Source organism: Puma concolor, chromosome B3 (assembly GCF_028749965.1).
Source record: "Puma concolor isolate L17-30 chromosome B3, mPumCon1.1.hap2, whole genome shotgun sequence".
NCBI lineage: Eukaryota > Metazoa > Chordata > Mammalia > Carnivora > Felidae > Puma > Puma concolor.
Genome location: NC_141672.1, coordinates 145,925,559 through 145,934,891, shown reverse-complemented (window position 1 = coordinate 145,934,891; position 9,333 = coordinate 145,925,559). Strand labels below are relative to the sequence as shown.

The 9,333-nt window shown below is 52.5% G+C and overlaps 1 long non-coding RNA gene across 2 annotated transcripts; it reads right to left on the bottom strand.

The window, feature by feature from the left end:
• Positions 1-2,361: 2,361 nt before the first annotated feature.
• On the bottom strand, positions 2,362-8,565 carry LOC147580488 (uncharacterized). 2 transcript variants are annotated; one of them, XR_015252976.1, is made up of 4 exons: positions 8,520-8,565; positions 5,594-5,653; positions 3,165-4,154; positions 2,362-2,771 (listed from the first exon to the last, which is right to left on the bottom strand). It is a non-coding gene; the product is annotated as an uncharacterized LOC147580488 (long non-coding RNA). The 2 variants fall into 2 exon arrangements; XR_015252975.1 differs by having other exon boundaries at positions 2,362-4,154.
• Between the last annotated feature and the right edge of the window lie 768 nt (positions 8,566-9,333).

Here is a 9,333-nt window from a genome sequence, read left to right as displayed (position 1 = left end):
AGTGTTTAGTGGGTTCCCTACGATGGAAGATGCTGACTGTCCCCTATTACCCCTTCTCTCCTTCCTTTCAATGACAGATCTTCATGCGTGTGGACCGAACACTTGACCGCAGAGCTGGGGACGGCCTCCCCAGCCCACCCCCCCGTAGCTCAGTGCACCGGGTTCCACGTATCAGATGGCAGGTCTGGGAGGGACCTCCGGGGCTCACCGTGGACACTTCTCTCCATCCCCAGGTTCTGTCGGGTTTACCTCAGTTTCTCCCAAAGACACCATCCGCTCTCTTCAGCTCCCCCGTCACACCTCTGCTCCAGGGCCCCATGATTCTTCCCCTAAACCCCATCGACAGCCTCCTCACCGCACCCCCTTTGCCCGCCAGTGACCCCGGACCCGGTGTCCACACAGGAGCAGTGTGCCTGTCAAAAGTCGAGCCGTCTCCACCACATCAGCCACTGTGACACGCTCCTTGGAGGACGACGAACGCCTTCGGGCCCCCGAGCCCGACGCGCCTCTCCAGCCCGGGCTCGCACACACGGCCCCTGCCGTGCTCTGGGCGCCCCGGGCTCCCGTGTCCTCCTCTCCAGGTCCCCCTGCCTGGAATGACCGCCCCTTCCCTTTCCAGCTCGGGCACCTCCCTGGAGAAGCGTTCCCTGACCGTCTAGAAGGGACACATCCTCCGTCAAAGGCTCTGACTGGGCCAGATGCTACCTGTACCTGGCAGGTGCCTCAGAGCACTTGTCACTGTTGGAGCCTTACGGTTACTTATGTGACTTTTTATTAATTCCTCCCTCCTCCAGAGGACAGTAACATGCACTAGAACAGGGACCGGGTCCGGATTCCTCACCTGCAGCGCCCAGCTCAGTGTTAGCAGGCTGCCTGCCCCCCGGGGGTGGACCCCCTTGCCCCCGCCCCCCTGCACTGCTTCGGACCGGCAGGGTCTGTCACCCGGGCCGAAGGAACGGGCTGGGGCTTGTTTGGACTCACATCAGCCGGAACCGGGGGGCCGTGGGTATGAGGAGCGGGGTCTGGGGTGTGTTGTAGAAGCAGAGAAGCGGGACTTTCTGTGGACGTGGACGAGGCAGGACGGAGAAGGAGAGAAACCAAGACCTGTCACTCCCCACAAGATGCCTCAAGCCCGTGTCCTCATCTCGAGGCTTACGCTCTGCTTCCGGATTGTTCTGCCAGCTGCATTTCTCCACTTCGTCTCCCCGCCTTCCGCATCCCCTCCCCGATGCCGGGCTGTGGCCACGACGGACAGTGTGCCGTCCCCTGGACTCCCCACGTGCCCTCCGCCTGCCGTGCCCCATCCTTCGTCCGACTGGCACTGACGCTTCGTTGCCACCAGAAGCTGCCTCTTTAGAGAAGAGGAGGCTGGCTGTCGTCCTGCGTCCTGTCACCCCGACCGTGCTGTCACCGACACCTCGCATTGCCGTTTCCTTCCTTATTTCCATCTCCTCCACGTGGGGGCGGGGGGCGGTGTCTTCCTCACTGCCACACTCCCCAAACCCAGCACAGTCAACCCTGACATGCAGTAAACACTCAGTACGCACTGAATACGTACAGAAATAACAAGACAATTAAAGAAGCTTGGAGCAACCGTAGCCGACCTTCTCGAGGTCGCCGGATGATAAGTGGGGAGCTAGGACTCAGATCTGTGTAAGCAAAGAATACAGACTGTTTTCTTGCTCTGCCTCCCAGAAGTGACAGTGATGGGTGAGGGAGAGAAGGTCTAGGAAAGCGGTTCGATTGGTCTGTCCCTTTCCAGAAATGACACCGAGGGGCCAGCACGGCCCTTCCCTGGCCACGTGCAGCAGTCTTGAGTTGGAGTGGAGGAAATGAGTGGGTATGTCAGATGTAGAATCTCAGACATCTCCGGCTTCGAGGGCCCTTCTAGATAATTCAACCAGCCTCTGGTTCACCACCTGCCTCTCATCCCGGCACTTCTTTGTGTGTGTGTGTGTGTGTGTGTGTGTGTGTGTGTGTGTGTGTGTGTGTATTTATTTTTGAGACAGAAATAAAGAGAGAGAGAGTACAAGCAGGGAGGGGCACAGCAAGAGAAGGAGACACAGAATCCGCAGCAGGCTCCAGGCTCCGAGCTGTCCGCACAGAGCCCGACGCGGGGCTCGAACTCACGAACCGTGAGATCGTGATCTGAGCCGAAGTCGGACGCTCAACCGACTGAGCCCCCCCAGGGACTCCTCTCATCCTGGCACTCCTTGACCACATCCATGGGCACAGCCTCCTTGTTGAGCTTTCATTCCCCTTTTGAAAGAAAACAGTCTGACAGAATTGTTAGAAAAAAGACCTAACTTTCATCCTATTGTAGACATCCATGCGGCAATAAGATTTTTAAAAATCAATACGTGTGGGCGAATATTATAGTTACCTTTATTTGCAAGGCTGGTTTAAAACCCGTAGATACATATGCCTATTGGTGTTTGTGGAAGTGTTTTCCCGTTAGATATTTTAAAACAGTCCCGTTAGAGACCGTCTGGCCTAAGAACTTTCACAGATGATGCTTTACTTCTAAGCGGATGCCTGAAAAGTCATCCCAGGACTTTTGCTGTATTGCTGCTGTTGAAAGCTGCTGGCTGGCTGTGTTGTCTCTGTCTTGTGAAAAAATGTGGGATTTTGTTTTAAAATTAGATCCTAGGGTTAATTTCGAGACTATGGCAAGTGTATGTTCCAAATCCACTCATTCTGTCGGACCTGTAGGAGCACATCTGGTCTGTGTTCGCCTCGCCCGGCTCCTGATGGTGGCATATGTCCGATCCCTTTGATTAGAGAGAAGGGTTTGTTAGGATGTCATGTACGGTATATCAAAGGAGATCAGGCACCCGTCTGCAAGTCAGATGACAAAACGGGGCGATCGGGATGGGTCGGGCTCAGCGCATGTCGTAAAGAGTCGGCTCAGGGGAATGAGTCCTAATTTGGGAAAGCGCTCGTGAGTACTGGTTTTGGTAATCATCACACACGAGTCCCAGGGTCTGTCACGTTCAGCGAGGCAAAATAATTTCCCAAATATCCTTCTCCCCCTAGCTCAGAATTCCAACCAAACCGTCGAACCAGCATGGCAAGGGAGATTCCGCAACATTTGGCAATAATTTGCCGCAGCGGGATTTGCCCAGCTGTGCAGTCAATAAGTCCAGATTAAGAAAGCACCTCACCTTCAATCAAAGCATGAGGAGGAGTTTTTGTTTCTGAACAGGAAGGCTGCCGGGGAACATCATTCCCTTTTTTTATTGGAATCAAAATATACATTGTTTTCTGTGTTCTTGGTAACCTGTAGAGGAATTGACTTCCACCGGGGACCGTCACATGCAGTTTCTCTATCTGAGACGTAGGCTGTCCATCTTGGTTTTGAGATGCTGGGGACAGAAATGGCGCGGTCCGCCTGGAGTTACCTCCCAGACCTCGAAGCTCTGGCTGCGTTGAGTGCGGGACAAGCCAGCAGCACCGGCTCCCTGCGGAACCTTGTCACAACGCAGGACCTCAGGCCCCACCCCAGACCTACTGGATCAGAACCCACATTTTAACCTCATGGTTCAGTCACGTGAGATGTTGAATTTTCTTTTCTCAGCCTGATTGTTTTTAAAGGAGAAAACTATGTCAAACGGCAAAAATCTAGTAGTCCCTCTACACAAAGAAACAACAGATTCCCTACTTCCTTCCTTTGCTCTTTTTTTTTTAATGTGGATTTTTCCCAGCTTCGTTACATGTGCTTGGCGAATAAAAATTATGTAGCTGTGCGTGTCGCAAGTCACCTTAAACTTACGCAACATGGTGGCAGTTGTAGCTCAGTAAAGCTGGGGATAATTGTATTCCATATAGATTTCCTCAACATCTTTAATCCTTTTCTTCCTCCACGCAACAATTATTGAGAACCGACTATGTAGAAATAAACCAAATCCAAATAACACAAGCAAAATCTATTCTGAACCCGCTGTAGAACGGGAGTCCATCCCCGTCACTTGCATCGGGGCAGAGACTCGAAGGCAGGCAGGGCAGGGAGCAAGATTTACCGTGGAGAAAGGCGAGGCTTCAGGTGTGGCCTGACCGGAGGCTGCTGGGAGTGGGGAGGCGGCAGGTGAACTAACCAGAAGCAGGACATCCGATGTGATCGGTTAGGGGTCGTATCTGGCTGGCTCTGGTTGGTCCTAAATTGGAAACAAAGACAAAATGTAAGGAAGCTCTTAGTTATTCGTGAAGTCTGGCCATTCGGGGCTGATTGTGAAAGAGCTTAGCTTCCTGGATTGCTGCTAGAGACAGCAGTCTGGCCTCCTGCATGTCTGGCTTCTAGCAGCTTCCTAGACTAATTACTGCAGATAGAATGATTGGTTTCCTGGGTGCGTTGCTGCAGGATGGAAGTCACAGTTCTGTTTTTTATACTTGGTCTCATCATTGTCTGTGTGCACACGGTCTCAGGTATATCCCAGGTGCTTGGTGCTGGCATACAAAGCCGTATAAAAGTGATGTCTGCTCTCAGGGAGCCTACTGTCTAGTCGTTACCATCGTTATTAACATAGAAAGGTTCTTTTATGCAATAAGACATGAAAAAGAAATGGGGAGCAAAGATTGGAAAAGAAGTTTACCCACGTCATTATTTTCATGTGGCTTCATTGCCGTCTTCGGTATTAGCCTCTGGGGCAAGATGTGCTTTTAGGCCAGTGGGTTGATCGGGGAGGGCAAGAAGTAACTTATTTTATTGCTGAAATTGTAGTGACGAGAATATTACAAAGACCTGTCTGTGTGGCACCCACAAGGCCAGGTGAAACGTGACCATCAGGAGTAATTGTAGTCTCTGAATGAACCACATTCCGTGCTCCCCAAACTGGCTCTGGGAGAGGAACTGCATCCCATCCATAGACATGGACAAGACCTACCAGAAGCAGGGCTACTGCTTGAGGAACCCACAGGATCATCCCAAGGCAAGCATCTTCAAGATCTCCCCCCTCCTCTTTTAGGGTCTCATTACTATGCCTCCTTTGCCACGGGTGCTGGTGTAAGACACAGCCCCAAGAGTTGCCTTCTTAAGGAAGAACCCTGATAAAAGCGTGGAAGGAAGGACAGTTAACTCGTTTTCCTCCTAGTCCCTGAAAAATCAGTATCTCCCCGGCTCCTCTGCTCAGAAGAAAGAAGGGCCGATGAAAATGGGGAGCTGGCTTTGTTCTCTGACGGTCCAGAAGGTAGAGATGCGAGAAGGTTGAGGCAGCCCTATTCCGCACGAGAAGGGACCATGTCGCAGCTGACCTACCACAGCATGAGCTGTCCCAGCAGTGATGTGCTTTCCACCCATGAGACGGAAAGCTGAGTAACTCCTTGCCAAAGATGGCGGCAGTGCTAGGGAGAATGGGGTGGACTGTGTGGTAATGTCCGCAACGTCCACCCCTTACCCACACCCCACGGTGTAGCACGTGTGATAGGAGTGCTCCAAGAGCGAGTTCTTTTTGGTCTAAGCCAACCAGGACAATCACAAATCCTTTGTCATTATGATTGCCTGAACTACTCAGTCCATAGCACTCTCCCATGAGCTTGTGACCCAATTTAGTTCTCTGGACCATGAGATGAAGCACTTCCAAAAAATAAAAATGCTCACCTTTCCAAGAGCACTGTAGGCAAGGACACTCTCTGATCTTCTGGAGGGCATGGTGTGCACCTGTGAAGTCAGGAACTGTCATCATGAGGGAGACCAGCTTCAGAATGAAGCTTTTAGAGAGGGTGAAGTCAAGAGCATAAAGATAGCAAAAAATTACCATCCTTAAGTTCCTCACTAAACTGCTGGATCAAACCAACCCTGAAGCCCACCCAACTACTTCTCGGCTTCCAGTTACAAAAGCCAATAAAACCCTTTATTGTTTGGCCTACTTTCAGTTGAGTTTTCTGTGTTTCAACCTGGAACAGAACTTATACAGAGGGGGTTCCTTTCCTTATGCAGAGGGGGTTCCTTTCCTGGAAGAGAAGCAGGCCAAGTTGACTTTTGAGTATGACTAGGATATTTCATACTTCCAAACATTTCTCAGACAAGATAAACATCCCCGTCAAAGACTACTGCTGAGCGAACAAATCACATACTTAACTTTAAATTCAAGAAGCTAAAATAGAGAACCCAGACTCTCTGGGCTTAGGAGTGCTTCCTTCTCAAATACTGTAAAGGGACTGAATGGAGTCTGGGGGACGGAGAAAAAGAGGGAGAGATTTGGCTAAGGCCTGCGATATTCAAGACTTAACAATACGTTAATTTGCCCAATATTTGACACGGCCGTGGCAGTGCCCTGTTTGCTTATAAATTTGGTTTTGTTTGCTAGCAGCAGCCCTGATCCTTCTCGGGCACATCAGCATCCCAGCCATAAATAATGATTAAGGTTTCAGAAGGCTTAGGCTCTACCTTTTCCCTAAAACTCTTAAAATGACCTCCTCCCTCTGCAGGCAGCCTCCCCCCTCGTGTGTGTGCTTTGCACACCAGGCTCCGCGTCAGAGCCCTGCAGCCGACTGAAACACTGTAAACTCTGGGGGTCCGAGATAACTATTCTTAAAATAAATAAAGCCGAGGGAAGACGTGAGCGTCCACAGGGATATTTGCCCCTCTAGGTCTTGGTTCTTTTATCTTCTCTGGCTGAGAGGAGGAGCCCATTCCTGAACCTGAGCTTGGACCTACGTGTGCCTGTTAGGATTCCAGAAACACCAGGTCGTGTTTCCTCCAGAGCAGGGGCAGGAGAGAGGGGCTGTCGTTTCTCTTGCGAAGAGGAGGTCAAAGGCTGTGGGAGTCCTGGGATTATCAGCCGGCCTCATGGTAGGGGAGGTGTGCAGAGAGGTCCAGGAACCTGCTCCTTCTCAAGTCTGCGTTTGCAAACACGGGTGGGGGTGGGACTGCCCTTCCTCTGAGATGGGAGAGCTGCCCCAAGCTGAGGCCAGGAGGTGGCAGCGAGCCCCCTGTCCCGTGTGGGAGGGCACAGGGTAGAGGAGATGCTGGGGCCCCCAGGAGATGGTGGAGCAGAGGGCTGGCAGGCCTCCGTGGATGCCTCTACCCGCCCGCTCACCACCTGGTGTCCTCCAGTCACACTTCCCTGCCAGACAGTCCCCAGGCTGCCATGCAGCCTCAGACAGTGGCTGTTAGGATGTTTCTCATGAGTTAGTGCCGGGCTGCCCCTGGCACCCTAGGCAGAGGCCAGACCTTCCTCCTAAAAGTGCGCTTTCAGCCAAACCTTAGCCTCGCCCCTTCTCGCCCTCTGCTATTCCCCAGGGGAAGCGTTCCGGAATGTAATGGCTTAGCATGATGCTTAGCATACTTTTAAGGTCTCAAAAATGCCAGCCGCTGTTGCTGCTATGGGCCCGCCCTTGCCAGCTGTGCAAACACAAAGCCTTTAAAGATCACCAAGAATCCACTTCCACATTGATGGGTTTTCCCAGACAGGCAGCCCTGACTCAGGTCAGTCGTCTTCAGTGCCCGCCCTCCACCTCTCTTCAGTCCCCCCCCCCACCTCTCCCACTGGCAAAATGCAGACTGGCAAAGGGGGGCCCAGAGATGATGATGTCAACCAGCCCCTTTCGAGGTTTCAGTACCGTTCCCACCCCCTAGCCGACGACCCTGTCTCCACCTGGTGACTCTGATGATGGACAACTGCCCTTTGTCTCTCCACAGCACCCCCTGAGTGCCTACTCCCTTACGTAAGGTTCTGTTCAGGGGTCACCCCTTGTTCTCCTCCCCCCACCGCCGCTGTCCCCAGAACAGCGTCTGACCCTAGCGCCAGCCCCTCCCTCTGCCGTGGGACCAGATGACCTGTGAGAACTCTGTCGCCTACTGACAGATGCGAGGCAGGACCCCCGACGAGGGCAAGGGTCTCCCCCCGCCTCCAGTGCCCTCGAGGGACCCTGGGACGCCTTTGGTTTGGCCTCTTGGCCACAGGAAACATCTCCCAAGTAGTTGTGTTAATAGAGGGCTGAAGAGGCCCAGATGATCCAACATCGTGAATCATGGGGAGACGGCCTGTGTGTTGCTGGTGGTGGTTAACTGAGGGTGCCCTGGAAAATAGCTTCAGACATAACGTCGGAGGCTTGAACTGTTGTCTCGGGGTTTCCCATCTCAGATCCCCCATCACCTCCCAAGCAGGGGGTGGAGGAAGGGAGTGGGCATTGATCCTTGGGTTCTAAGAGATCTTCACCTGCATTTCGTTACAGAAGTTGATTTAGGACCCCAGAGCCTTAAGCAGGGAAAATACTCTCAATATGTGTCCTACAGGTGGGTTGGGGTGGGGAGGGCGATGGATAAATAACACTCCTTTTTTTTTTTTCCATCTCCCAAATATGGAACCAATTGATAAATAGAAGACATGTGAAACAGATGGGTGGAGATTTAACCCATCGGCTTTGTAATTAACGAGCTGATTGGAAAATGCGTCTTGAGACGCCTGGCCAAGAGGGCTCACCAGCCCTGGCTACGTACGTGCCCCTCCGTGTTGCCCCTGGACAGGCGTCGGGACAGCCCACGTGGGGAAAGTTCAGGTCAGTAATCGACGTATACTCACCCAGGATGGCAGCCTGGCACCTGTCCCAGGTAGAGGGAAGGAGAGTTCACATTCCTCCAAATGTGAACCAGCGTATGTCAGCCTCTTTTTGATCCAGTAACTCGGTTCATTCCTATGAAGAGAGTAAGGATCAGGATTAGAGGCAAGAAGTTCCTGCACTAGAAAACATGACAACAAGGGAATGGATGGTCTTCCCCAAACGTGGATGAAAGCCAGGTTTGCTTTAGACCCTGACATCCCTCCTCCCCCCACAGAGAATCATCATGACTCTCCAATAAGAGTTCTTAGCATTTTGGGGCACCTGGGGGCTCAGTCGGTTAAGCATCCAACTTCAGCTCAGGTCATGATCTCGCGGTCCGTGAGTTCGAGCCCCGCGTTGGGCTCCGGGCTGACAGCTGTCAGGCCTGGAGCCTGCTTCCGGTTCTGCGTCTCCCTCTGTCTCTGTCCCTCCCCCACTTGTGTGTGCTCTCTCTCTCTCTTTCTCTCTCTCAAAATTAAACCAACATTTTTAAAAAATGTAACAGTTAACATTTTGGAAGTCAGGAGAGTCTGTGGACAGATGAGGTCATGTGGCCTCATATACGGGTACAAGTCGCGGGGCCGACAGCTGCAGTCACTAATGACACTACTGGACAGGGAGATCACCTCCTCATCCCACACCTTGCAAATCCGACTCATGACTCCTGACCACAGCTTGGGGCAGCCGTGGGCTGAGCTTCGTGGGGGGTCCCGGACAGTCCTGTGTCTGCGTCTGCCTGGAGGCCTCTCCCGGCATGTCACTAAACGTGGAGGGAACACTGGGACATACCCTGCC